At 38.7% G+C, this 25,382-nt stretch overlaps 1 long non-coding RNA gene and 1 other non-coding gene across 2 annotated transcripts in view; one reads left to right on the top strand and one right to left on the bottom strand.

Moving 5' to 3' along the window:
* The window catches only part of LOC139038070 (uncharacterized), a 124,884-nt gene that overhangs the window by 37,163 nt on the left and 62,339 nt on the right, over positions 1-25,382 (bottom strand). The window lies entirely within an intron of this gene.
* LOC139038105 (small nucleolar RNA SNORD116) lies at positions 18,373-18,465 on the top strand. Its single transcript, XR_011491052.1, has one exon. It is a non-coding gene; the product is annotated as a small nucleolar RNA SNORD116 (small nucleolar RNA).

Genomic DNA, 25,382 nt, shown 5'->3' with positions numbered 1-25,382 from the left:
CACTATTTACACTTGAAATGACTAAGAAAAAGCATTTTCCACCTATAAGGAAAATTAAGCTGGAAAAGAATATATATAGTGGAATTATACATGAAACATACATGACCTGTATCAGTTCAGTCACTCAGTCGTGTCCAACTGCGACCCCACAGACTGCAGCACGCCAGGCTTCCCTGTCCATCACCATCTCTTGGAGTTTGCTCAAATTCATGTCCATAGAGTCAGTGATGCCATCCAACCATCTCATCCTCTCTCGGCTCCCTTCTTCTCCTGCCTTTGATCTTTCCCAGCATCTTTTCTAATGAGTCGGCTCTTCATATCAGGTATCCAAAAGAATTGGAGCTTCACTTCAGCATCAGTCCTTCTAACGAATATACCGGATTGATTCCTTTAGTATTGACTGGTTTGATCTCCTTGCTGTCCAAGGGACTCTCAACAGTCTTCTCCAACACCACACTTCAAAAGCATCAATTCTTCAGCACTCAGCTTTCTTTATGGTCTAACTCTCACATCCACATATGACTGCTAAAAAAACCGTAGCTTTGACTATACAGACCTTTATCAGTAAAGCAATGTCTCTGCTTTTTAATACGCTGTCTAGGTTTGTCATAGATACCAATTTATGTAATTAAGGTTATTAATAATTTGTCATATACATAGAGGATGAGATGGTTGGATGGCATCACTGACTCAATGGACATGAGTTTGAGCAAGCTCCAGGAGTTGGTGATGGACAGGGAAGCCTGATGTGTGGCAGTCCATGGGGTCACAAAGAGTCAGACACGACTGAGCAACTGAACTGATATACATTGTTAAATAACTTGTCAGTTTCTCTACCTTTAAACTTATTCATAACACTCTTGATTTTGAGAAATTTTACATTTTTCTATAGTCAAAACTTGGACAACCCCACTCCAGTTTTCTTGCCTGAGAAATGCCCTGGACAGAGGAGCTTGGTGGGCTACAGTCCATGGGGTCACAAAGAGTCAGATGTAACAAAACAACATAGTCAAAACTATCACTCCTTTCTTTTATGAATTCCCTTATCTAGAAATTGGGAAAAAAATCACCTTTTATTTCTACTATAGATCTATTAAGTTTGATATTGTTCAGTTAACATTTTACTTCTGATGTTTTGGTTTATGCTGTTAAATGAGAATCCAAGTTGAATTTTTCTTCAATTAGCTAAACAATTCCCCAAATAAGATACATATAATAATCCTTCTCTTTCTCATTGACTCATAATGTTTCCTTTATGATATATAAAACTTTTATACATAATACAGTTCAACCTTACAAGGAACCAAAATTAACCAAAGACAATATCCATTGTACCTAATCTGCTTTTGGAAGAGCTGCAATTAAATTTTCCTCTGCAACCCTTCCCAAATTGTTTCCCTTACCTACTGGGCTGAGGAAATTTCCCAAGACAAGAAGGAAGGATGCACAAAGGAGGATAGAGAGTAACAGAAAAACATTTTCCACATTTTAATTCATGGTCAGTCCTTTCCTCTCGCGTTGCCCACAAACCTAGACCATTAATGAAATGAGGTAGAATAGAGGCAATATTTACCAAGCACTTATGGTGTTCCAGATCCTTTTTTCCTCTCAAAACCCTATGACACAGACATTCTTCCCTTATTTTGCAATTATGGAACCACATTCAGTAATTTTAACTAAACTGCCCATTACCATACAATCAATAAGTAGCCAAAATTGATAGGATTTGAGCCTCAGTCACTTTGAATCAAATATCATGTTTCTTGAAAAATACCCTTAGTTGGAAAGAATCAGTCTCTTTCTCTCTCATGTGATCATTCCTTTCCTGGAATAATATTATTTTCATATTAGCAGGCTGCATGCAACACAGACCGTAAGTTAGAGCTTTTATACATTTCAAGAGTAGAAAGTCTGCATGTGAAGTTGAAGGGAAGAGAAGGGAAGACTCTCATGGCTGGGATGAGGGAACTCAGCAACAAAGAGTGTTACTGTCCAACAGAAGATTAGAAGAGGATGTGACACCTCAATAAGTCACCGAGGTTAAAAGGACAACATTAGGAGCAGATAATACCTGTTATAAACTTCAAGGATGTAAGTTCAGTGTGAAAGAGAATACTGACTAACAATGGATGCTCCCTCTTTACTCATGCCACCAGTGATTAATGCTTAATGTCCTCAGAGTCTCAATACAGGTGAAAAGAGGGAAAAGAAGGTACAACAATCCTGATTAGGACAGTTTCCAACCGGAAGTAACTGAATAAATTTGACTCAATTTTCAGATTTCATTTTCTGTGTCATGAAGAATGGGGGTTAAAGTTCAAAAATTTAAATCAGCTACATAAAACAATTGCAGAATTTCTAACAGATATTCATGGAACTGAGCTCCACTCAAACTAGTAAAAGAGGAGATGACTGCAAAGAATCTGCCTGCAAGTAGACTGCCTGCAAGTAGACTAGACGGGAAAACAAGAAGTTGGAAAATGAGGCTTCTCTCTGTGTCTCCCAGGGACACAGACCCTCCTTCTCCCTGGGCAGCTAAGTGCTGCTCCCTCTCCTGGCTTCATCCTGGCTGCCTGGAAAGGCCTGATGTCAATCAAGAAGTCTCTTGTTCATAATACCAGTGGCTCCTGCCATTTCAAATTCCATTTCCTCCTTCCTTGCTTGACATTTCTGACTTAATGCACTCCTACTGATTTTTCACTCATTTCAGTCTTCCCTTCTCTTTGCCAGCACTTTTTCCTCTATTTTATAACCAAGTGCAAATATCATTTGCATTGTCATTTGATGCAGATGAAACTCATGGATTCCGTGTGTGTGTGTGTGTGTGTGTGTGTGTGTGTGTGTGTGTGGTATGTGGGTGAGGGGAGATACACATGTATTAATATATGGTAGATATAACACTGGACTTATGGATTATATGAGGTGGATTCCAAAACTTATGTTTTACAAGTATAACATATGTCTTTTTCTATAATTCAGCTTACTTACTATTTTGAGTCTATCTTGCTATGGTGGTGGAAACAGCATTAACCACTTTGTGCACACTCTCCTCCCTTTCCCCAGGATTATGGTAAAGTTCTAGAGACTCATGTAGTGCCAAGAAATTGGAGCCAGACTCCCCAAAATCTTCCATGTGTCCCCTCCAGATTCATTCTTGACCCATCTCCATTCTATTCTGCCTTGGAGCCTAAACCAAATGGAGCCCACAGACATGATTCCCTTCCCTCTGGCGTCCACAAGGAAGCAGCCTTCTCCCTGTGCGCCGTTTTCCTTCTAGCTTCTAGAATCCTGCCCTCTCTTCATCCGGTTGGCCCAGCAGTGATAACAGTTCTGCAACTACAAGCCCTGGGTTCCTACACCCTACACTGTGCCCACACCTTTGGGATCACTCCTCCTGTAGATAATGCCTCCTCAAATTATCCTATTGTGGCAGTGCAGGCTGTCTCCTGCTGTGATATAATCCTAGAAGTCCACTGTCCACATAGTGATTCTGAGAGACCTTTCATTCTGTCTGGTTCCTGGTAGTCAGACCACAAGCTTTCTGCAGCGACATCCCTCATGTTTATACACTTCACCCTGAAGGTCTTAACTCTCTCTGCTGCTGTCTCCATGTTACACTGGGGACAGAAATATCTGTGGGGTTGTTAAGGTGCTGTCTGCCTAGATCTTTTGTGTACTCACTTGCTCTCTCCATCTACGGTTGCAAAATGCAGGGAGACCCCATCTGTGTCTATACACGTCCCAATCCAACCCTGTGAACCTTCTGTAGCCCACATCAGGGGACAGGTTTGACTGCTGAAAGATGGAAAAAAGGAGGTGCACAAAATACTAAAAAAAAAAAAAAGTCATAATATATAGAAGTGTGTTAATATAGATATTTAAACATCATCGCCCTGCAACAAATCCATGAAACTGAACATTTACATGGCCACTAGAACCATGCAGCTTGTGAGTTCTAAAAATAAGGATTTAAACATTCCTATTGCCAAATGTCAGGTTCTTCATTTATGCAGAAAAGTATATTCTGAAAAGCATTCTGCATATAAAAACTCATTGGATCTTCAACTCTTAGGTTATAAAATATACTTTATGTTATAGGCTGGACTGTGTGACTCCAAATTTTATATGCTGAAGTCCACTCAAGGTAATTATATTTAGTTGTAAGGTCTTTAAAGTGGTAATTAAGTTAAAATGAGGTCTTTAGAATGGTTCCAAACCTAATATGGCTGGTGTCCCTATAGGAAGAGGAAATTTGGACACAGACATGCACACAGAAAAAATTATGTTTAGGCAGAGGGAAAGATGGCATCTGCAAACTAAAGAGAGAGATCTCAGAAGAAGAAACCAACCCTACAGACACATTGATCTTGGACTTTCAGCTTCCAGAACAGTGAGAAAATAAATGGCTGCTGTTTAACACACCCAGTCTGTGGTCTTTTTTATGGCAGCTCAAAGAAACCAATACAATCCATTTTATAGATTAAAAAAGTGAACTTGAGAGAAGTAAGAGTCTGTCAAAACACCACAACTGTTTTACAATAAATTACTTACAGTAAATCATTACATTAGTAATCCTAACACTTAAATCCAGGCTACCTCGCATCCTATATTCTATCTCTCATGAGATGATTCCCAAGGGTTCTGCAACTTGTATAACATGATTTTGATATGAGGATGTTCATGAGCATATGTGTTTAAACTTCAAAGTCAAAAAAAATAAAAAAATAAACTTCAAAGTCAAGGAGTGCCTCTGCAGGCTTAGGCCACCAGGCTGTGGCTGCCACCAGCCCGTTTCCAGACTCTCTGCTCCCCTCCTGCCTCCATCCATTGACTGACTTTCCACTCCTTCCACACTCCCTGTCAGTTCCTGAATTACAGGTCCATGCAGAGACTGTACAAAGAGGGTAAGAAGTGTGGGAGGAAGCCTAGCGCAGCAAGCAAACAGCACTGAAATGCCGCGTGTGCGTGTGTCCATGTGTGTGTGCTGTGAGGCGCATAAAGGAGAGGATACCATCACAAGGGTTAAACCCCCTCCTGTAGAGAACGAGCAAACAATGAACACAACGGGGCTTTTCACTTTCATTCGGAGTCCAAGCATAAAGGTTAAAGGACAAGGTAGAAATGAGAAAACTTGGGTTATGGTCTCAGATGTGTGGGTTTCCTCTCAGGAACTTAGGGCAAATTAATTGTTGGGCTTCTGTTTCCTTACCACCAAAATGACTACATTATATTCAAGGTTTCTTCTTTTTAACATTTGATGAGATGTTTACCTGACACTGTTATGTTCTGGTTTTTTTTGTGGAAATATAGAATCACACCACATAGTTCAGCTGCCATTTGAACATCATTGCCAAGTTTTGATAATCATGGGGAATAAGGTTTTGAAATACTAATCTCACTGCAATAGTGTTATTTTGAAATCAACCCATCAATTAATCCAGTGTCACTAAATTAGGGGAAATTTCGATTTATTAATTTATTTAACTGTAACCATAGAAAATACTCCACTCATCTATTCCTTCACTTAACCAAAATTGAAGGAACAACTACTGTGGCCTGAGTACTTACTATATATGCCCCTAGATGTTCACAGTTTCTCTAGTGGAAAACAGACAATATGGTGTGGGAAGTGCTGTGAGTCGTGTTAGAATATGGGTAATCTCAGAGCAGCACGGCAACTTATGAAAGGGCAAAAAGGATTTCTAGCTCCATGCTTGCAAAGAGGATGAATCAAACCCCATTAAGACAAATGGGTTAATTTGCATAACATCCCAGAGAGGGTTTGTTGTAGTTTAGGAATTATAAGAAAATAGAAACTCAGTCTATCAAAAGGGCTGAGTACTTTAAAGATTTGAATCATAAAAGACTCATACACTACTTATAAATGAGCCCAATCACAGAAAGCCAAATTTCTTTGCTCTTTGTCACTGTTAGAAATGTTTCCAAAAGATGTGAATTCTATATGTCAATCCCCAGTACTTATTATGTCTTTCCTTGCTTTGGGAAGCAAGTATGTCTGAAGTCACAAAAATGAAATATATAAAGGGCCTGATAAATCAGCTGGTTCAACTCACTCACTCAGAGATAGACTGATGACCCCCGACCCCACCCCAGGTCTCAGGTCTCACAGCAGCAGAGCAAAATCTAAATTCCAATTATCTGAACACCCATGTGAATGTTTTGAAGGGGAGGGGTTCCTACTGAACTTCCTTCTGGTTCCCACCAGCCATTATACATAAACTCCCAGAAATGAAGTCAAACATTTTCTGTCATTCAGTTAAGCAAGCAGTCTATCATTTAGGAAGCATCAGATATATATATATATATATATATATATATATATGCCTTGGAATCAACCATGATTATGTGTCAGTTGTGCCACTATATATACATAGCTATCTGCTTACAGCTATAGCTGTTGTCTTGGCTAGAAATGTGCATGAATGGGAACAGTGAAAGGAGATTGCAGTAATTTCCCCAGAGTCAAGTGAGGAAGTGGATAGTGGCAAACGACAATGAACACTGATTCACAGTTCTTTCAGCAAACATTTTGTGAGCACCTAATATGTGTCAGGCACTGTCCTAACCAGCATCAGTGAAAAATAAAATAAGTGCAATAAGACAGCAGGGTTTCCCAGGTAAAGAATCTGCCTGCCCAGCAGGAGATGTGAGTCTGATTCCTGGGCTGGAAGATCCCCTAGAGAAGGAAATGGCAACCCACTGCAGTATTTACTTGCCTGGAAAATTCCATGGACAGAGGAGCCTGGCAGGCTACAGTCCATGAGGTTGCAAAAGAGTCGGACATGATTTATCGACCAATTAACAACAATTAAAGCAGCATCCTAGGCTACAACTTGCTTGTCTGCTGAGCAAAACAGCAATAAGAAAGAAACAAATACACAGTAACATCAAACAACAGTAAGTATATGGCAAAAGTTAAAACTGCAGAAAGTGAAAAGAAGCTCTAAATTCTGAAGGAACAGAAAGTGCAATGAGAAGAAACTGTAATGACTCACTTTTAGAAAAGAAAGATGTTTGGATACATTGAAACCTTTCACATTCACCTTCCTCTGCCTTGGAGTCATTCTTAGAAACCTAGTGGGAAGAAGTAGGAGGCACTCTTGAATTTCTTCTGGAGTGTCAAGAAACACCCTCTTAACTCTTACCGGACTGGATTTTAGAGAGACATCACTTTGTTCCCAAGCACCCAAAACTGTCTTCTCCAAACACTCAGTGGTCTATGTGTTTTTACACTATTGGGCAGTAGTTCTTTTTAACAATTCTAGATGAGTTCACAGTCCCCTCTGAATAGATCTGACTTAAAATAGAGACCTTCCCTCCCCAAAACACTCACAAGTACCTACATAGAAAATGTTCATTAAATACTGGGGAGTTGATTGAAAGCCATCAAAGATCATCTTCCCGGAGATCCTCAAAAAAAAAATCACCTATCTCTGCATTATGAGGAGTGGGTTCTAACTGGCTTCGGCTCAGGGGTCTGCAGTCCAAGAGTTCCCCAGTTTAAACACTGTGCACATGCTGAGACCTCTCAGCCAAAGAGTTTTAGGTTGTCAGGCTAGAGTGCTCATGGAGTGAAATACTCATGTATATTGTTGATTGCTGTTTTTTAAAGAACAAATAGGATTTCAATGCTGTTCATTAAAAAAAATTTGAAATGCATATGTGAAATTAGTTGCTCCTGAAATGCACAGAATAAACACAATGAAATTTCAATCCTACCCACATATTAAAATCACCTGGGCAGCATTCTAAAAAGATTGATGCACAGCCCTCTATCAGATCAATTAAATCAGAATCTCTCAGGATGGGGTCCAGGAATTGGTGATGTTTCAACTCTCAGATAGGACCTTCCTGGTGGTCAAGTGGTTAAGACTCTGCTCCCAATGCAGGGGGCATGGGTTTGATCTCTGGTCAGGGAACTAAGATCCTGCATGCTGCATGGTGCAGCCAGAAAAAAATTAAACTCTCAGATAATTTCAGTGAGGAGCCTGATCTTCACACACTGTGGATCTGACTTAATTAAGAAGAGAAATATTTTAAACTAAACTCAATTGATCATAGAGTTGTTTATTCAGTTTATCTGAATAAATATAGCTCAGTATAGTTCTGAATAGTCCTAACATTTCACAAAACATATGAGGAACAGAAAACTTATCAATAAATAGGTAATTGGTTTCCATGCTGCTGCTGCTGCTAAGTTGCTTCAGTCGTGTCCATACATGGGTTCAAAGACAAATACCTATGAAGCAAAGATTCTTCTTACTTCTTCCTAGAATTCCAGTACCTAGTATAGAGCTTGCCATCTATGAAGGCTTAATTAATGTTTGCTAAGTTAACCACACCATTTTGGTCCTTCTTTCCTCTCAAAAACTATAGGGAAGAAAATGTCATGATCATTGTAAGTTGTCTACTGAGGCATTTAACTACACCCTTGAGAAACAATATTATTGAATACACCCTTGCATTAAAATATTGATTATCTGCTGCTGCTGCTGCTAAATCACTTCAGTCATATCCAACTCTGTGCATCCCCATAGATGGCAGCCCACCAGGCTCACCCGTGCCTGGGATTCTCCAGGCAAGAATACTGGAGTGGGCTGCCATTTCCTTCTCCAGTGCATGAAAGTGAAAAGTGAAAGTGAAATTGCTCAGTCGAGTCTGACTCTTCGCAACCCCATGAACTGCAGCTCACCAGGCTCCTCCGCCCATGGGATTTTCCAGGCAAGAGTACTGGAGTGGGTTGCCATTGCCTTCTCCGATTGATTATCTACCATGTGCCAAATGATGTAATTGGTGCTGGTAATGATAATGATAATCCTTTTAAAATCATTCTTGACATTTTCTTTTAATTGAGTGTTAGAATTCTGTTTCAAGAAGATTACTAGATACTCAAGACCACAGAGTTAGTGTGTGAAACAGGATAAACTGAAAGTCTTGTCTTCCAAGTCCAAAGTGGTGCTATTTTGGGGAGAGCAAAGTAAGTCAGTTTTATCATGTACACATTTAAAGTAATGAGACTAATTTTAACAGCAGATGATCATGTAATAAAGACAAGGAGCATCAATCTACATAGAGGAACTTTCCAGCTGTATCAGTTTTGTGTAAGCAACTATGGGATTAGAAACAAACTCTTTTCATGTGTGGGTTAAAATGTATTTTGTACTTAGAGCAAATAGTATCCAGTTCTGTGTAAAGGTACAGAAAATTGTCTCTGAGACTCCAGGAGAATAAGTAAGGTAAGCAAGGCAAAGAGTAGCTGAGACTGGCACATAAGTTTAAGGAGAAATAGAACATTTTTATTTCAAAATCAGTTTCTAATTTTAAAAAAAAATATGCAATTGTTCAGCAATTCCAGTTATTCATATAGATTACTGTGAGAATGTATAAAATTTAGGGGAAACCCCCTGAATACTTATAGATACTAACTGCTGGGAGAAATATCAACAACCTGAGATATGTAGATGATAGCACTCTAATGGCAGAAAGCAAAGGGGAACTAAAGAGGCTCTTGATGAGGGTGAAAGAGAAAGAGTGAAAAAGCTGGCTTAAAACTCAACACTCAGAAAACTAAGATCATGGTATCTGGCCCCATCATTTCATGGCAAATAGATGAGGAAAAAGTGGAAACAGTGACAGATTTTATTTTCTTGGGCTCCAAAGTCACATGTGGATGGTTACTGCAGCCATGAGATTAAAAGATGCTTGCTCCTTGGAAGAAAAACTAAGACAAATCTAGACAGTGTATTAAAAAGCAGAGACATCACTTTGCCGACAAACGTCCATATAGTCAAAGCTATGGTTTTCCAGTAATCATGTATGGATGTGAGAGTTGGACCATAAAGATGGCTGAGTGCCAAAGAACTAATGCTTTCAAATTGTGGTGCTAGAGAAGACTCCTGAGAGTCCCTTGAACAACAAGGAGATCAAATCAGAGAATCCTAAAAGAAATCAACCCTGAATACTCATTGGAAGGACTGATGCTGAAGCTGAAGCTCCAATACTTTGACCACTTGATGTAAAGAGCTGACTCACTGGAAAAAGACACTGATACTGGCAAAGACTGAGGGATGAGATGGTTGGATGGCATCATCAACGCAATGGACGTGAGACTGAACAAACTCTGGGAGACAGTGAAGGACAGGGAAGTCTTGCTGTTCAGCAGTCCACGGGGTTGCGAAGAGTCGACAAGACTTAGCGACTGAACAGCAACAATCACCCCTCACACCCCATCTCCCACCACTCTCCCTCTCCTCTATTCTCAAGCAGCTTCAACCTTCTAACAGTACCTCAGGAAAGCCAAGGTTGACCCCCTTGGGTGTTTCCATATGGACCTTCCTTTCCCCAATACTTTCTAAGGGCATTGCTTCCCTCTTTCAATCTCTGTTTAATCCCTCTCCCAGACAGGACTTTTCCGACCGCCCTACCCAAAACTGAGCTGTCAGACCTCATCAGCCCCCACACCCCTACACTGCTATATGACTTTCCTCTGGGTACATACCACTCTCCCAAATTATTTTTACTTCCTTGTTTACAAGATGGTTTCCTCCATTAATGCATATGCCACATGAAGGCAGATTCTGGCTCTTTCTGGCATTGTTGTGTTCCTTGCAAATAATTCTAAAATTGATATGGAAACACAAAAGACCCTGAGCAGTTAAAGCAATCTTGAGAAAAAAGAACAAAGCTGGAGGCATCATGTTTCCTGACTTCAGACTCTACTACGAAGCTCCAGCAATCAAAGCAGTATGGTACGCAGGCATGACATCTATGTGGCTTTTGACCCAGAACATGGTGTCTTAGTGAATATTCCACTTGAGCTGCTACCCTGTTTTGAACCATGTTCATCAGAGATATTGGCTTGTAATTTTCTTTTCTGGCAGGTCTTTGTCCGCTTTTAGTATCAGTGTAATGGTAACCTTGTAGAATGAATTTGGGAGTGTTCCCTCCTCATCAGCTTTTTGGAACAGTTTGAGAAAGGTAAGTATTAGGTCTTCTTTATATGTTTGTTAGAATTTCCCTGTGAAGCTTTTGGGTCCTAAACTTTTGTTTGCTGAGATTTTCTTGATTATTAATTCAACTTCAGGCTTCCCTTGTGGCTCAGTGGTAAAGAATCTGCCTACCAATGCAGTAGACATAGGTTCAGTCCCTGGGTCAGGAAGATTCCTCTGCAGAAGGAAATGGCAACCCACTCCAGTATTCTTGCCTGGGAAATCCCATGGATAGAGGAGCCTGGCAGGCTACAATTCATGGAGTTACAAAAGAGTTGGAAACAACTTAGCAACTAAACAACACAATCCATTTTCACTAGTGATCAGTCTGTTCTGACTGTCTATTTCTTTTTGATTCAGGCATAGAAGATTGAATATTTCCAGAAATTTCTCTATTTCTTCTAGGTTGTCCGATTTGTTGGCATATAACAGTAGCTTTCTCTTATGATTTTTTGTATCTCTGTAATAACGGTTGTAATTTCTTCTTTCATTTATTTTATTTACTAGGTTCTCTCACCTGTTTTTTTTTTAATGAGCTTAGTTAACAGCTTATCAGTTTTATCTTTTCAAAAAACTCCTTAGGGAGTGTGAAGAAAAGGGAGCCTTTCTACACTGTTGGTGGAAATGTAAATTAGTGTAGCCACTATACAAAACAGTATGCAGGTTTCCCCCAAAAATAAAAATGAGCTGCCATATGATCCAACAATTCCACTCCTGGGCATCTATCTGGACAAAAGTAAAATTCAAAAAGACACATGCAGTACTATGTTCATAGTAGCACTAGTCACAATTACCAAGACACAGAAACGATCTAAATATCCATTAACAGATGAACAGATAAAGAAGATGAGGTACAATGGAATATAGAATGGAATATTACTCATCCATAAAAAGGAAAGAAATAATGCCATTTGTAGCAACATGGATGGACCCAGAGATTATCGCACTAAATGAATAAGTCAGAAAAATAAATACCCATAGTAATATGTGGAATCTAAAATATGATGCAAATGAACTTACCTACAATACAAAAAGAGACTCACAGACACAGAGACTAGACTTGTGATTGCCAAGGGGAAGGGAGGGGTGGATTGGGAATTTGGGATTAGCAAATGCAAATGATAATACACAGACTGGATAAACAACAAGGCCCTACTCTGTAGCACAGACCACTACATCTAATATCCTGTGATAATGGAAAAGAATATGGAAAATAATATATGTATACACACATATATATATGTATGCATGTATAACTGAATCACTTTGATGTAGAACAAAAATTAACACATTGTAAATCAACTTTAAAATTTAAAAAAAAAAGGCCTTGGTTTCATTAATTTTTTTATACTGCATCTGTTATTGTTGTTCTCTTTTATTTCCTCTCTGATCTTTATTATTTCTTTTCTTCTGCTGACTTTGGGCTTTGATTGTTTTCTAATTCCTTTCAATGGTAAGTTAGGTTGCTTATTTGAGTTTTTTTCTGTTTTTTGAGGGAGGCCTATATCACTATAAACTTCCCTAGTGGGACTGTTTTTGCTGCATTCCATAAATTTTGGAAAGTTGTGTTTTTATTTTCATTTGTCTCAAGGTGCTTTCTGATATCTCTTATTTCTTCATTGACCCATTGGTTTTTTAGCAGAATGTTGTTTATGTTTGTTGTCTCCATGTGTCTGTGTTTCTCCCATTATTCTTCCTGTAATTGATTTCTGCTTTCATACATTTGTGGTCCAAAAAAATGCTTAATATAATTTCTATCTTCTTAAATTTGCTGAGACTTGTTTTGTGGCCTAGAATGTGATCTATCCTGGAGAACTTTCCATGTACATTAGAAAAGAATGTATATTCTAATCTTTTTGGATAGAATGTCCTATAAATATCTATTAAGTCCAACCGGTATATGTCATTTAAGGCCTATTTCCTTATTGATTTTCTGCCTGGATGATGAGTTCATTGATGTATGTGGGGTGTTAAAGTCCCCTACTATTATTGCATTATTGTCAATTTCTCCCCTTACATTTGCCAATATTTGCTTCAAATATTTCGATGCTCTATGGTAGCTTTAATTTTAACTGATAAAACTTGAAAGCAACCAGAATGTTCTTCAGTAAGTGACTGGTAAATCATATGTGGAATATTATTTAGCACTAAAAACTAACAAGCTATCAGCACATGAAATACATGGCAAAAACTCAAATGCATACTACCAAAAGAAAGAAGCCAATCTGAAAAGGCTTCATGTTCTGTGATTCCAACTATAAGACATTCTGTAAAAGATAAAACTAATGAAACAGTAAAAAGATCGGTGGTGCCAAGAGCTGGGAGGATGAGGGGTGAACAGGAAGCACAGAGGATTTTTAGGGCAACAAAACTATTCTGTATGATACTATAATGGTGGATGCTGTTCTGTGTTTAGTTGCTCAGTCATGTCTGACTCTTTGCAACTCCATGGACTGTAGCCCACCAGGCTCCTCTGTCCATGGGCATTCTCCAGGCAAGAACACTGGAGTGGATTGCCATGCCCTCCTCCAGGGGCTCTTCCTAACCCAGGGATCGAACACAGGTCTTCTGCATTGCAGGCAGATTCTTTACCAGCTGAGCTATTAGGGAAGCCCATAATGGCGGATACATGTCATTATATATTTTTCCAAACCTGTAAAATATACAGCACCAAGAGTGAACTCAAATGTAAACTATAGACTTTGAGTGATAATGATGTGTAGGTTCATAAATTATAACAAATGTTCCACTTGGATGTACAATGTTGATAGTGACAGAAGCTGTGTATGTTTTGGAGTAGGAGGTATTATATGAGAATTCCCTGTACTTTCTATTCAAGTTTTTGTGAACCTACAAGTGCTCTAAAAATATAAATTACATTTTAAAAGACAAAATAATTATTGCCACTTGCTACAACATGTATGCACCTTGAAAACATTTTGCTATGTTAAAAAATAACAATCACAAAAGACCAAATACTGTATGATTTCACTTATTTGAAATATTCTGAAATGGTAGATCTATATATAGAAGCATAAAATAGATTAGTGTTTGCCATGGCCTGGAGGTTAAGGACTAATGGGCAGTTAGTGCTACTGGCTACAGATTTTTTGGAGGGAAAGTGATGAAAATGTTCTAAAATTAGATAATGTTGATGGTTGCACAATTCTGTGAATATACTAAAAAGAATGAATTATACAGTTTAAATGGGTCAATTTTATAGGTTGTGAATTATATCTCAATAAACTTGTTGTATTTATTAAAAGACTAACTTTAAAAATATTTTATATAAGGATTCAATTCAGTTCAGTTGCTCAGTCATGCCAGATTCTTTGCAGCCCCATGTACTGCAGCACACCAGGCCTCCCTGTCCATCACCAACTCCTGGAGTTTACTCAAACTCATGTCCATTGAGTCGGTAATGCCATCCAACCATCTCATCCTCTGTACAAGGATAGTTGGATCATATTAAGTGTGTAGCCTTAATCATAAGTCAATGCACAAACATGACACTTAAATAACTTCGAATCCACTGGCTCCATCATTTGCTTTCTTTGTGCCTGCAGACAATCACTTAAGCTTATTAAAGTTTAAGTGTTTTCCTATCAGTAACACTGAGATAACTCTCATAGCATAGTGGAGCAATTTAATACAATATCACAGAAAAAGCATCTGGCAGGAGTTTCCTCACTGCTGGAGAACAAAATTACAAATATGTAAGAGAGGAAGGCAAAAACAAATCCTGTGTTACTATATTGGAGTTAGAGATATCAGTATGAATTCATGTTTATTTTAATATATTTACAGATAGATATAAGAATAATTATGTCCACGGTGCTTTTGAAGTTGATCACTGATGCCATGGACATGAACTCGGGCAAACTTTGGGAGATGGTGAGGGACAGAGAGGCCCAGCATGCTGCAGTCCATGAGATTCAAAAAGAGGTGGACACGACGGGGCAACTGAACAACAACAATGAAAGTAACTACAGTTATGTATATACATGGTTTAACATACATACAGATATTTCCTAGCTCTGTTACCAGAGAGGGCCTCAAAGCATGATACTCCAGTTAACAATCAGCACACCTAAAGTCTGGTTCTGAGTTTCTAAATACCATTTTCCAATAAAAGGAGATATTTTTCAAGATTCCCTGAAGAAACAGAAGATACTAGAACAGGAACAGGGAAAATACAGATAAATCAAACCATCTAAAAGTTCTTTAAAAAAGAAAACAAACAATAAAGGATGACTACACAACAAAAGGACAGGAAACCAACCTGAAAGAGCTCTGAACAGTCAGAGCTGGAACAACATAATAAAGATAATATTGGATTATGATCCCCCCAAAATAAAGTAAATATCCATAAGCCCAAAATTATTTATACAAATGACTGAATCCATAAATAAAATGAGAAGATACGTTCCCTTGAAAAGAATTCCAAAGGATAAACAGAGAAGAAATGAAGGGAAATAATATCACCATTAGACACAGAAACAACTGCTGCAGGCAAGACCCATGGATGAATGCTCAAATTGACTTTGGGTGAAACTTTACGGAGTAAGAGGATGTTTCCTTAGCCCCAAAGTATTACTGCCCCAAATATTTATCAATTACTAGGGTGATTTAACATTTGTTTACAAATTTTAGTAACTTTTCAGTGGAGGAACCTGCCAGACACCACCCTAACCAAAATGATTAAGGTTTATACCCCAGTTGGAAGTTATGTTAATATCATGTACCCCCATAACATGACATGATGTGAAAAAAAGGGCATATCAGTTGTGTAGTATTCTTCCCACCCTTAACCCCAGTCTAATCATGTGAAAACATGAAATTAAGCCAAGTTGAGGGACATCCTACAAATACCCAACTAGTATTCTTTTAAAGTGTCAAGATAACAAAAAATAAAAGAAAACTAAGAATCTGTCATCAGTTGGAAAAGACTTGACAACATGATGACTATGTGCAGCGTGTAGTATCTGAATTGGACCCTAAACAGAAAAAGGATATTAGTGGAACACTGGTGAAATCTGAATTAAAGTCTACAGTTTAAACAACAGTGTACAATGTTCATTCTTATTCATTTTAGTAAACTTGACATGATTACATAAGATATTAATATTAGGAGACGCTGGATGAACAGTTATTCAGGAGTTCTGGATGTTATCTGTATGACTGCTCTGTAAATCTATAATCGCTTCAAAATAAAAAAGTTAAGAAACACAAGGACCTGGACTGCTATACATGCTCAATGAATCATCCTCAATATTACATCACCTTGCTAGTTATTACCACAGCCTTCTAGGGTGACACCTCTTGAACTGATTAAATAATCTACTTTCCACTTTCTGTAAACTCCTTCCCCAGGCTCAAATATCATTTTAATTTTAATGCGAAGACTCAAGGAATCACAATAGCCAATATGATGCTTCCTGTCACATACCTCCTATGCCATGCTCTGCCATACTCATTAGACCAAGAATGGGTACTTGATCCAAACTAAGTCAATAAGTCAATGAGCCATTCTTAAGGGAATTTAAGATTTTAGGTACTTCTGTCTGAATTCCTGAATGGAGAAGATCTACTTCAGAGTTCTTAGAAGCTATTTTTTAACATCTGGCCTGGGAATTAGGATTAATAAATCAATCCATTTATTATGGATAGAATGCTTTCCCCCCAAACCCACATGTTGAAATCCTAACCCAAAATGTGATGATATTTGGTGGTGGTGACTTTCAGAGGTAATTAGATCCCTAACCCAATATGTGATGATATTTGGTGGTGGAGACTTTAGGAGGTAATTAAATCATAAGGAACCTTACGGCTATATGGGTATAGCCCTCATGACAAGTGTCCTTATTTTTAAAAAAGAGAGAGAGAGAGAGCTTTCTCATTCTCTTTCTATCAAATGAGGACACAGTAAGTCAGCAATATAAAGCCAGAAGAGGGTCCTCATCAACTGAACCATGCCAGCACCCTTACCTTGCAATTCTAGCATCCAGAACAGTAGGATATAAACTTCTGTTGTTTATAAGCCACCCGGTCTATGGTATATTTGTTGTAGCAGTCCAAGCAAACCAAGACACCATAGAGCAAGAGGACAAAAGGAAACAGATAGGCTCTGAGAGGCAGAACTGATAAATGAAGAAAAAATTACCTAGGTTACTACGATGCTCTAATCTTTAGCCCCTACTGGTTCCCAAAGCCTAGCTGCTCCACTACCCCTAGATTCCATGAAATGCCCACTTATTTCTACTTCTCCTTGGGCTTAACCTGGCTGGATTTGGTTTCTGTTAATATAACTGTAATGCACTAATTAATACAACTACTTTGTAAGACATGACATGCATTTACATGTATGGTTTCTGTTGAATAGTCAAAGTCAGTAATTTTTTTAGTCACAGTTTATATAAACTATCTGGTTAAACTACCCCTGCTTTTTCACATATATACACATAAACCACATCTTTTCAATTCCAGTCATTTGATCATTTTTTTGCTCTCTGAAATACTTTTACTATATCTCATCATGTCCAAATTCCATTCACACTACCAGGTTTGGTTTAAATGCTCTTTCATACAACCTTCCTTGCCACCCACCTAAAAAAAATAGTATCATCCCATGCCATGTTTTCTCATCTGTATCTTTTATTCCTTTTATCCCTTCCTATCTTTGCATAGTCATTTACTTACACTTACTGTCTCCCTCTTACACATGAAGCTACTTGAGATCAACTTATCTGTTCTCGTGCAGGTAGCACTTCAAGAAACATTTAGGGGAACACTGCATTGCATAACAATACAAATACACGAGTAAATTCCAACTGCTTAAGAAGGACAGAAATGAAAGAAAGCAACAACAGTCATTTGTATTCTTTTACTATACTTAGTATGAAAATTATTTTTAAGAAATAAAGCTGGGACTTCCCTGGTGGTCCAGTGGCTTCCACTTCAAGGGGCACAGGTTCAGTCCCTGGCCTGGGAACTAAGATCCTGCATGACATGAAGTGCAACCAAAAATTAAAAAAAAAAAAGAAGAAGAAGAAGGAGAAGAGGAAGAAATAAAGCTATCTCACACATCTAAAAGAAAATAGCAGAGAACATCTTCATCAAATTGGGTCAGGCAAAGATGTCTTAAAGAGGAAACAACAAAAAAGTTAGCAAAAGAAAAGTAGATACAATAACTATATTAAAATTAAGAATTTCTGTTCACCAAAAAAGATTAAAAGAGAGAAGAGATAAGCCACGGAGTCAGAGAAAATATTTGTAAGATATACAAAAGACTCAAACTTAGACACACACACACACACACACACACAAAATCCCCTACAAATTAATTTTTTTAAGAAGCAAAAACAGATCGATGACGACACCATCTCATGCATTCTTTGGAAAATCTGAACAAAATGAGTGAGAACTCACTACCGTCTCCTCATCGAAACTGAGGTCCAGCACGTTGAAAAAAGAAAAAAAAAAAAAAGAAGCAAAAACATCCTGGGACTTCCCTGGCAGTCAGTGGTTAGGACACCATGCTTCCACTGCATAGGGCAAGGGTTTGCTCTCTGGTCAGGGAACTAAGATCCTGCATGCCCTGCAGTGCAGCCAAAGGAGGGGTGGGGGAGAGACTAACATCCTAATAGAAAAAATGAGATAAATACTTAACCAAATGCTATACAAAAAGGGACATCAAGGTGGCCCAAAAACTCATGAAAATGTGTACATCATTAGTTACCATATTACACATTAAAACCATAGTGAGGTACCACTATATGCCCACCAGAATGGCTAAACCATGACAAAAAAAACATGTTGACAAAGTTCTTAAGTTAACAAACAAGAATGCTACTAGGAGTATAAACTGATAACGACTTTAGAAAAGTCTGGCTGTATCAGCTAAAGCTCGATATGGGCACACTCTGACCTAGCAGCAATTCACAGTTATGAAAGCATGCATGTGTTCATCAAAAGTCACACCTAGGAGTTTCCATAACCCCACTACTCATAATAGCTAAAACCTGTTCTTCAACAGATAATGTGATATTCATACAAAAGCATATTACAAAGCAATCAAAAAACTATTACTAAATGCAAAAATGTAGATGAATTACTTAAACATGATGTTGAGGGTTTTCTTGTACATTTGTTAAAATCAAGCACAAAAACTTTCTGGTTGTAGGATTCAACTTATGTAAAGTTTATTCTCAGGCCAAATTAATTGATGGTACTAGAAAACAGGTTGTGGTTATCTTTTTCAGGGGATACTGACTGGGAGAGGGGAGCTTCCAGGGGACAGGTATATTCTATTATGTTTTAAATCAGAGACTGACTGTACAGGTGTGTTCACTTTGCACAAATCCATAAAGTTGTAAGTTTACAATTTGTGTGTACTTTCTGTATGACTGTTACACTTCAATAAAAGATTTTTAAAAGAAAAGTTTTCACATATTGCTCGTAGCCACAGGATCAATGCCTTAGGCATCGTGCTAAAGGGTCTGAATGCATAAATTACATATTCTTTTAGTAGCACAAAAACCTATTAAAATCAATATTTTTATATTACACCTTTGAGAATTAAGAGGTAAAATTATACAGTGATTTATTCAGAGGTACATATAAGGACAATAATAAATGTTTATTGATTCTGAAGTTATGGAGGCTTGAGAATTTAAATCAGAGCTTTGGTATGCAAAAGCAATCAATTTGTTCAGATGACCGTGGTATTTATGATTGGCTGGGAATTTGATTAAGCAGGGGTTCATGTCATCACCCTGCAATGTGGAAGTGTTCCTCTTACTTTTTTTTTTTTTTATTCTTTGGTGTTTGTAAGCTGGGGTGTTCTGGAAATACCATTAATGTTAGAAGCTACGTTGGAAAAGTAGGTGATGCTTAAAATGCAGCTAAGTGGGTTATGGTTGAATCAAAAGAATGAACTCAAAGTAATTCCTAGGATTTAAGGCTAGAACAAACCTTTTGTGTTAGGTCTTTGGGGTTTCAACATTTTTAGGTTTAAATTTGGATAGACACTGGTCACAACCTTGAAAGATAAAAGAAGCCACAAGGTGGGAGGGGTTAGAGGAGGAATGGCTACTAGGTAAGGAAAGAGGCTTGATGCTTTTGAGCCGTGGGGCTGGAAAAGATTCTCGAGGGTTCCTTGGACAGCAAGGAGATCAAACTAGTCAATACTAAAGGAAATCAATCCTGTATATTCATTAGAAGGACTGATGCTGAAGCTGAAGCTCCAGTATTTTGGCCACCTGATGTGAACAGCCGACTCATTAAAAAAGACCCTGATGCTGGAAATGAAGGCAGGAGGAGAAGGGGATGAGAGGATGAGATGGTTGGATGGCATTACTGACTCAATGGACATGACTTTGAGCAAGCTCTGGGAGAAAGTGAAGGACAGGGAAGCATGGCGTGGGGCAGTCCATGGGGTTGCAAAGAGTTGGACACAACTGAGCGACTGAACAACAAGGAAAGAAGATTCCTTACACTTGCAATCTCAATCCATTCAGGCTGCTATAACAAAAGAATCTCAGACTGGGTGGCTTATAAACAACAGACATTTATTGCTCGTAGTTCTGGAGCCTGAGAAGTCCAAGATCAAGGCACCAGCACATCCAGTGTCTGGTGAGAACCTGCTTCCTGATTAATTGATGGCCCTTGTGCTCACATGAAGAATGGGTGAGGAAGTTCTCTAGGGCTCCTTCATAAGGGCACTAATCCCATTCACAAGGGCTCCACTTTCATGATCTAATCACCTCCGAAAATCTCCACCTCCAAACACCCTGACGTTAGGGATTAGGTTTCAACAAATCAATTTGGGAGACACACAAACATTTAGTCTACAGCATTTGCCATACTTCAAGTGCCGAGTAAATTGGCACTTACTTGCCAAAAGCATTTTGCCAGAGACTGAACAACAACGAGGGCATTTGCCATCTGCCTCTGCAGAAACTGAATCTTGTGCTGCTGCAGCTGCCGGCCTTCAATATCCCCTGAGGGAATGGAGGGTGGAGAGTGAGGCACTCTGTGCTCCAGGGAAATGGTGGAACAAGTCTTTAGATAGTTAAATATTTTCAGGAACTGATTTCATGATCCCAACCCTTACATCTCTTCATAGCTAGAAAAGCACTGTATCACTTCATGGTGACATCAGCTTCTCATGCCTAGCAGAAAGCCTTGTGTAAAGTAAGCGCTTGATTGCACTGAACTCCCCCGTCACCAAAATCTTATATATTGACCTCCCCCAACTACCTCTTGAACCTTTGACTGTGTGGATCACAACAAACTGTGGAAAATTCTGAAAGAGATGGGAATACCAGACCACCTTGCCTGCCTCCTGAGAAACCTGTATGCACGCCAAGAAGCAACAGTTAGAACTGGACATATAACAACAGACTGGTCCCAAATCAGGAAAGCAGTACGTCAAGACTGTGTGCTGTCACCCTGCTTATTTAACTTATATGCAGAGTACATCATGTGAAATGCAGGGTGGGATGAAGCACAAGCTGGAATCAAGATTTCTGGGAGAAATTTCAATGACCTCAGATATGCAGATGACACCACCTTTATGGCAGAAAGTGAAGAGGAACTAAAGAGCCTCTTGATGAAAGTGAAAGAGGAGAGTGAAAAAGTTGGCTTAAAACTCAACATTTAAAAAACTAAGATCATGGCATCCGATCCCATCACTTCATGGCAAATAGATGGGGAAACAATGAAAACAGTGACAGACTTTATATTCTTGGGCTCCAAAATCACTGCAGATGGTGACTGCAGCTATGAAATTAAAAGACACCTGCTCCTTGGAAGAAAAACTATGACAAAGCTAGACAGAATACTAAAAAGCAGAGACACCATTTCACCAACAAAGGTTGATATAGTCAAAGCTATGGTTTTTCCCATGGTCATGTATGGATGTAAGAGTTGAAACATAAAGAAGGCTGAGTGGCAAAGAATTGATGCTTTTGAACTGTGGTGTTGGAGAAGACTCAAGAGTCCCTGGGACTGCAAGAGATCAAACCAGTCAATACTAAAGGAAATCAACCCTGAATATTCACTGGAAGGACTGATGCTGAAGCTCCAATACTGTGGCCACCAGATGCAAGAGCCTATTCATTGGGAAAGACCATGATGCTCAGAAACATTGAAGGCAGGAAGAGAAGTGGATGACAGAGGATGAGATGGTACGATGGTATCACCAACTCATTCGACATGTGTTTGAGCAAGCTGCAGGAGATGGTGAAGGACAGGGAAGCCTAGAGCGTTGCAGCCCATGGGGTCACAAAGAGAAGGACACGACTGAGTGATGGAACCACCACCACCACTGCCTGTTTGGAGCAGTCTCTCAGAGCTATCTGAGGCACTGGCTCCTGGCCTGAAGTCCTCAATTTGCCCCAAATAGAACTCAACTCACAACTCTCATATTCTGTATCTTTTTAGTCAGCACTTCCATGGAGAAGGAAATGGCAACCCACTCCAGTATTCTTGCCTGGAGAATCCCGTGGACAGAGGAGCCTGGTGGGCTACAGTCCATGGGGTCGCAAAGAGTCGGACACGACTGAGCGACTTCACTTTCACTAATCCTGAAGGGCTGGTGCACCAGACCTCTCAGTTGTGCAATTATTCCAGATGTTTGAGGAAATAAAGTTCTATTGTTAAAAAAAAAAAAAAAAGAAAAGAAATTTAAAGATGTAAGTGATGGTTCTGGCCAATTACTCCTAAAACCCCACACATCTAAAAAGCCCACCATCCAATGCTTTCAAAATGGGTAATAATGTTACAAATGACCTTACTACCTCACATTCTCCTCCCTAAAAAGTCCAGGCCTCTCCTTACGTCTGACAGTTTACAACATCCTATATATTCCCAATTCACACATGCACATACACACACACAAAAGCACAGAATGCATATGAAGACTACAAATAGAGTTTTATCTGATTTACTGCAGACTAGACTTTTACATCTGCAAATCCACGATAAGACAAGCAAACAAAATAAAACAAAATAGGGACTTCCCTGATGGTCCAGTGATTAAGACTCCTAGCATTCAATGCAAGAGGCTCCAGGTTTGATCCCTGGTCATGGAACTAATATCCCACATGCCTCTCAGTGTGGTCAAATAAATAAATAAAACCAAATAAATAAACAAAAAAGTAACAAACAGGTAGAGATAGAGAACAGAGTCGTGCTTACCAGAAGGGAAGGAGAGGGAGGAGGGCAAAATGGGTAAAGAGGATCAACTGTATGATGACAGATGGAAATAGACTTTTGGTGGTGAGAACACTGTAAAGTGTACAGAAGTCAAAATATAACATCACACACAGGAAACATATTATAAACCCATATTACCTCATTTTAAAACTTCTGAGTCAGTAAAGACAGCAAACAAAAATCCTTTTAGTTGAACATAAGGCAGAGAGAGAACAGGCTTAAGGTTTAAGGAATGGCTTGCTGATAAAAATCTGATTCATTTCAAGTGTCCAGAGTTAACTTTAAGAAAAGAAGCATGTATCAAAAGAATTGTTGGCACGGATACTGGTACGAGGAACTAAATGAAATCAACTAGACCAGAAGCCATGTATGTTTTTGAGGGAGTTGTCCTCCAAAAGATTGTCTATTCCATACTAAAAATGAATGCCTATTTGAAACATAACATGACTCTTGCCCTCGACTTTCCACGGGTAGCGTATCATTTGCAGTTAAGGGCTTCCCTGGTGGCTCAGGCAGTAAAGAATCTGCCTGCAAAGCAGGAGACCAGGGTTCAATCCCTAGGTCAGGAAGATCCCCTGCAGAAGGGAATGGCAAAGCAGGAACAGAAGGAACATACCTCAACATAATAAAAGCTATATATGACAAACCCATAGCACGCATTACCCTCAATGGTGAAAAATTGAAAGAATTTCCCCTAAAATCATGAACAAGACAAAGGTACCCACTCTCACCACTCCTATTCAACATAGTTTTGGAAGTGTTGGCCACAGCAATCAGGGCAGAAAAAGAAGTAAAAGGAATCCAGATAGGAAAAGAAGAAGTCAAACTCTCGCTGTTTGCAGCTGACATGATTCTCTACATAGAAAACCCTAAAGACTCTACCAGAAAATTACTAAAGCTAATCAATGAATTAGTAAAGTTGCAGGATATAAAAATAACACACAGAAATCTCTTGCATTCTTATACACTAACAATGAGAAAACAGAAAGAGAAATTAAGGAAACAATACCATTCACCATTGCAACAAAAAGAATAAAATACTTAGGAGTATATCTACCTAAAGAAACAAAAGACTTATACATAGAAAACTATAAATCACTGATGAAAGAAATCAAAGAGGACACAAACAGATGGAGAAATATACCATGTTCATGGATTGGAAGAATCAGTATTGTCAAAATGGCTATACTACCCAAAGCAATCTATAGATTCAATGCAATCCCTATCAAGCTACCAATGGTATTTTTCACAGAACTAGAACAAATAATTTCACAATTTGTATGGAAATACAAAAAACCTCGAATAGCCAAAGTAACCTTGAGAAAGAAGAATGGAACTGGAGGAATCAACCTGCCTGACTTCAGACTATACTACAAAGCCACAGTCATCAAGACAGTATGGTACTGGCACAAAGACAGAAATATAGATCAATGGAACAGAATAGAAAGCCCAGAGATAAATCCACGAGCCTATGGTCACCTTATCTTCAACAAAGGAGGCAAGGATATACAATGGAAAAAAGACAACCTCTTTAACAAGTGGTGTTGGGAAAACTGGTCAACCACTTGTAAAAGAATGAAACTAGAACACTTTCTAACACCATACACAAAAGTAAACTCAAAATGGATTAAAGATCTAAATGTAAGACCAGAAACTATAAAACTCCTAGAGGAGAACATAGGCAAAACACTCTCCGACATAAATCACAGCAGGATCCTCTATGACCCACATCCCAGAATTTTAGAAATAAAAGCAAAAATAAACAAATGGGACCTAATGAAACTTAAAATCTTTTGCACAACAAAGGAAACTATAAGCAAGGTGAAAAGACAGCCCTCAGACTGGGAGAAAATAATAGCAAACGAAGCAACAGACAAAGGATTAATCTCAAAAATATACAAGCAACTCCTCCAGCTCAACTCCAGAAAAATAAATGACCCAATCAAAAAATGGGCCAAAGAACTAAACAGCCATTTCTCCAAGGAAGACATACAGATGGCTAAAAAACACATGAAAAGATGCTCAACATCAATCATTATCAGAGAAATGCAAATCAAAACCACAATGAGGTACCATTACACGCCAGTCAGGATGGCTGCTATCCAAAAGTCTACAAACAATAAATGCTGGAGAGGGTGTGGAGAAAAGGGAACC

Source organism: Odocoileus virginianus, chromosome 13 (assembly GCF_023699985.2).
Source record: "Odocoileus virginianus isolate 20LAN1187 ecotype Illinois chromosome 13, Ovbor_1.2, whole genome shotgun sequence".
Taxonomy (NCBI): Eukaryota; Metazoa; Chordata; class Mammalia; order Artiodactyla; family Cervidae; genus Odocoileus; species Odocoileus virginianus.
The sequence above is the reverse complement of the archived record's forward strand: the minus strand, read 5'-3'. Positions and strand labels throughout refer to the sequence as shown.